This window comes from Scylla paramamosain, chromosome 13 (genome assembly GCF_035594125.1).
Source record: "Scylla paramamosain isolate STU-SP2022 chromosome 13, ASM3559412v1, whole genome shotgun sequence".
Classification (NCBI taxonomy): domain Eukaryota; kingdom Metazoa; phylum Arthropoda; class Malacostraca; order Decapoda; family Portunidae; genus Scylla; species Scylla paramamosain.
In genome coordinates, this window is record NC_087163.1 from 21,162,085 (window position 1) to 21,167,084 (window position 5,000).

Here is a 5,000-nt window from a genome sequence, read left to right on the forward strand (position 1 = left end):
AAAATAGAACAATAATACGTAAGAACATGCCTCCTCCCTTAAAATAAAGAAAGAAAGAAAGAAAGAAAGAAAGAAAAAGAAAAAACTCACCTAAGGACATGCTCTCTTACTTAAACACTAAAAAAAAAGGTTACGAATTGCCCTCCCTACGAATACATAAATGAAATAATAACAATAATAATAACAATAATAATAATAATAATAACTGACTGACAGCTCCTTTAGAATCCCAGAAACGACACCAAATCAGAAAATTCCTCCACACAAATATAGAATGGACGATGAAAAAAAGGAAGACTGCAGAAAAGACTTTAAAAATAACGTGACACAGAAGATAAATAACCCTCCTAGAAGATAAATAGATAAATAAATAAAACCCACTTGGAGAAAAAAAATAAATGAATACAGAAATAATAAAGAAATAAAAACTAAAATGATAATAATAATAATAACAACAACGACAACGATAACAAAAACAATAATAATAATAATAATAATAATGATAAAATAGGAAGATAAAAAAATAAAAACTCCCCTTAAAAAGTACATAGAGAACCACCTACAAAAAAAATAATAAATGAATAAATAAAATAATAAAGAATAATAAAAAAAAATCATCTTAGTACCAACCCTTTCCAAATCCTTCCCCAACACCGCTCAAAATAAACAAATAAGTAAATAAATAAATAAATAAATAATATAATAAAATAAAATAAAACTGAATAAAAACGAACCGCCTAACAATCAAAAAAAAAAAAAAAAAACAGACACGCGGAAAAGTCAAGAAAAATACAGAATGAAAAGAATGAAGAAGTCGACGAAATTTTCCCTCGCTGGAGTTGTACATTTTCATAACCCTTCCCTCACAAAGCAGTCCTTGTCACTCGTAATTTCCAAGTTGCATTTTCTTCTGACTTTACCTTCGTTTTCTCTCTCTCTCTCACTCACTCAATTCTTTCTATTTCTCTCTCTTTCTTTTATTTCGAAATCTCTCGTTTTATTTTTTTGCGCACGTCTTCTTTCACCTGCCTTTTCCATTCAGTCCGCCTGTGTGTTGTTGCCTGCACGTGTTTGTGTTTCCACTTGTGTTGCATGAAGTGTTTGAAATCTCTCGTGAAGGAGAAAACTGATGGCTGATGGCGGTCTTCCAATACCCGGGATGGCACACGAGAGAGAGAGAGAGAGAGAGAGAGAGAGAGAGAGAGAGAGAGAGAGAGAGAGAGAGAGAGAGAGAGAGAGAGAGAGAGAGAGAGAGAGAGAGAGAGAGAGAGAGAGAGAGAGAGAGAGAGAGAGAGAGAGAGAGAGAGAGAGAGAGAGAGAGAGAGAGACGAAGGAAAAGAAGCAAGGAGGGAAGGAAATATAGGAGGGAGTGGAAGGAAGGAAGGAAAAGAAGGAAGGAAGGAAGGAAAGAAAGAAGGAAGGAAGGAACGAAGGAAGGAAGGAAGGAACGGACGAACGAATGAACGAAAAGAAGTACGAAAGAACGAAGGGAGAGACGAAGGGTAGAAGAAAGGTACGTACGAAGGTGTAGCGAGGGAAGGAATGGATGGAAGAAGAGGGGAAAGAATTAAGGGAGGCAGGGAAGGAGAAAGAGAGAGAAAGGTGGAGAAAAGCACAGGTGTTGAACAATAAAATGAAAGTGTGTCAAAGATATAACGAGTGTTTTTTTTTATTTGTTTTTATCTGTTTGTTTGTTTGTTTGTTTGTTTGTTTTTTTGTTTTTTTTAAGTTAATATCTGGCAGTCAGATTTATAGCATGTCCAGCACGCGTTTCTATAAATTACTTCAATGCTACACTGCTATGAATTTAAAATGTCCAACAATGGTTTTATGTGTTATCAAAAAATACTACTCAGAAAAAAAAAAAACATTCAATTATTTCAGCAAGTTCAAGTTAATCACTATACATATTCCAGTGGCTATTTAACGTTAGACAGTTGAATAGTTATATAAGCATTTACCTTAATCTACCGTTCATCAATGTATTCCTCACCTGAGACTCTATACACTGCATACACTCACTCTGCACGCTACGAAGGGACAGACACGTGGACAGCAAGATTACCCAAGGACATCACTGCAGGAGCCCATCACTAATACACTAATGCTTGCAACACCACGCAACAACTGTTTATCAAAATTACTCGAGATATAAAAAGAGAAAAAAAATTGTTCCAGTAAGTTATGTGAATGTTATACAGTCGAAATAAATATACAGTAATTTATCTTAATCCACCAGTTATCAATGTATTCCTCACCTGAGACTCATGACACTTCATACAGCACTTTTTTTTCTTTTATTCTATTCCTAATTCTTAATCCTTTCCTATTTTTATTTTCTCTCCTATTTTTCCCCTCCTCCTTCTCCTCCTATTCCTCTTCTATCGTCTCCTATTGATACTTTTCTCCTCAATATATTACCACTTCCTTTTCATTTTTTTGTTATTAGTGTGTGTGTGTGTGTGTGTGTGTGTGTGTGTGTGTGTGTGTGTGTGTGTGTGTGTGTGTGTGTGTGTGTTTAGCAAGATTAACAAGAAGACAAGCATATCACAACCCACCACTGAATGCACCATCTGCTCGTGTTTCCCTCCTGCTGCAGTGTCTATATTGCTTGGCCTTGCTACATCCAGAAAGGGTTGAATACAGGAAGGCAATAACTACCATACACTCATATTTCACCTACGTGTAATTAAGCCGTACGTGGATTGGACAGTTCATTTATTTTCTTCCCTCCCCCCCATAGAAAATGTTTTGTTATGGGTGTTTAGGCTTGTAAATGGGAAAAAAATAATTAATTACCATGTGTCATTATTCTACTCACGTGCAATTATGAAGAAAGAACGCGGTGTTCTGACGCTGTGTTCATTTCGTTATTTTTTTTTTTTCGTGTATGGAGCAATTTTTTTTCTTTTCATACGTATTTAAAGTAACTAGGTAAACATCAACCCAGCGAACTAAACTCTAGATATTTCGTCCCGTGGCAATTACAAAACAACAAAAAACATAAATAAATAAATAAACGTATTCAGAGTAACACAACAAACACAACCCAGTGAACTACTTTTCCCTGTGACAATTACAAAAAACAAACACATAAATGAAAATGAAGGTGTTTGGTACTTACAGGGGAAGCAGTGCAGGTTAATTGTCACACAGCAAGGAGTCCAGGTAAGCCAATAACACAACGCGCACCTGTTCAACAGAGGACACAGTTAAATGATACACACAAAATAATGAAAGCCTGTGAGTTGTCCATCGCATCAACTCGCCCAAAGAGGAAGAGGAAAATATCTGACACAAAATAATGAAAGCCTGTGAAAGTGTCCATCGCATCAACTCGCCCAAAGAGGAAGGAGGAAAATGACACAAAATAATGAAAATTAAAAAAAAAGAAAAATAATGCCACTGCTCATCAGATCAACTCACCCAAAGAAGAAAGAGTAAAATATCAGACAAAACGAAATAAATAAATAAATAAAACCCTGTGAAAGTGTCCATCTGATCAACTTACCGAGAAAAATCACAATGGGTTGGATGAGTGAGTCTTCAGAGCAGTTAACACTTACATAAAAAGCTATTCGTCTGTTGATTTACTGATTGCCTACGGGTTACAACGATTCTCCAAACTACTGCTTCTCTTTATTTACTTCCGCCTGTGACTTTCAGTGTTTCACGAGAAGACTATCAAGACACCTCGGAAAACTAAACTAAACTGCCCTTTTTCTCAACTTTCCTACTCCCATTTTCTCTTCTTTTTCTCTTTTTTTTTTTTTTTAGGGAGGAAACAACATACGAGTTTTTTTCTTTTTTTTTCTTTTATTTTCTGCCCTTGACCCTGATACATAAAAAAATATTAAAAAAAAAGTAAAAAAAGATCTCCCACAGAATTCATGACTACAGCTCTTACAATTTGAAGCAGCAGCCTCCACTCAACTCTCTGCATTTGTCACCACACATTTTTTTCTCTTTTTTAATAATTACCAAAGGAGCACACCAGAACACACGACGAGAACAGACAGCAGCGGATTTGTAAGACACGAGGCTGTTTTTTTAATTAACTGGTTGTAAAAGCTGCACTATCTAATTTGAAGTGAGAGATATAGGTTACTAAATAAATAGATAAATGAATGAATGAATGAATAAATAAATGAATAAATAAATAAACACAAATAAACAAGCACTTTAATAAATAAATAAATAAATAAATAGATGATAACCACTGCTTCACTTAGTCCATCCTAATAATGCAAGAACTCATCAGAATCTTCACTCCATCACTTTTCCTCTTTGTCAATACAGATCACTTTCCAGTCGACTTCCCTGTGAGAGCTGACCGTGTTGCTGTATGGCAGAAAGCAAATAAGTAAAATAAAAAAGCAATCAATTTTTTAACTCAATCCATCCACCGGGACCCTTACTCCTTCATATTTACTAGGGAATTCTGGGTAATCAGTTATCATATTCAATTCATCCTCCTACTGCAAGATTCTCACTATTACCCTCACGCCTTCGTATTTACTAACAAGCTCTGGTACTGTCCGCTTTAGTCTGCGATCTCTCTTTCAAGCAGATTACTATTTCAAGGATGGCAGTTTCAAAATTCTTCGCGGGAACTGACCTCAAGCGTGCACTTATTAAACATTTTCCTCTTTCCCTCAGAGTAGAAGCGAGTGTTGTCTCATACGTTGTTATAAAGCTTTTCTCTGACTTATTTTTCCTCCTTCGTAAGTCACATCCTACGCTTCCTGTGCTTATGTGTCTCTCAAATTTTCTTTCTCTTTCCTTCTTCTCACAGTAATGCTGGCTTGGTCTCTTCTCCTGTGTTTGATTCGAGTCTTTTCTTATCTATTTGTCCTGTGTTCATGGTGATATTAAGCTGTTTTTTTCCTCTTACAACTGCTTCCCTCCCCCCGTTGACCTTCCTCAGTTTTTTTTTTTTTTTTCGCTCTTTTCCTCCTACGAAGCAAAACCCTCAATTTCCTGTATTTAACACGTGTAGT

The 5,000-nt window shown here is 35.7% G+C and overlaps 1 protein-coding gene across 3 annotated transcripts in view; it reads right to left on the minus strand.

Annotated features, from left to right (window-relative positions):
• The window catches only part of LOC135106496 (uncharacterized), a 285,942-nt gene that overhangs the window by 256,189 nt on the left and 24,753 nt on the right, over nucleotides 1-5,000 (minus strand). For 2 of the 3 annotated variants that reach the window (XM_064015546.1, XM_064015545.1), the window contains exon 2: nucleotides 3,125-3,192. The gene's annotated coding sequence lies outside the window, so the exon portion shown is untranslated. Of the gene's footprint in view, nucleotides 1-3,124; nucleotides 3,193-3,511; nucleotides 3,713-5,000 lie in introns of those variants that run through there. The other variant, XM_064015547.1, reaches the window with a different exon arrangement.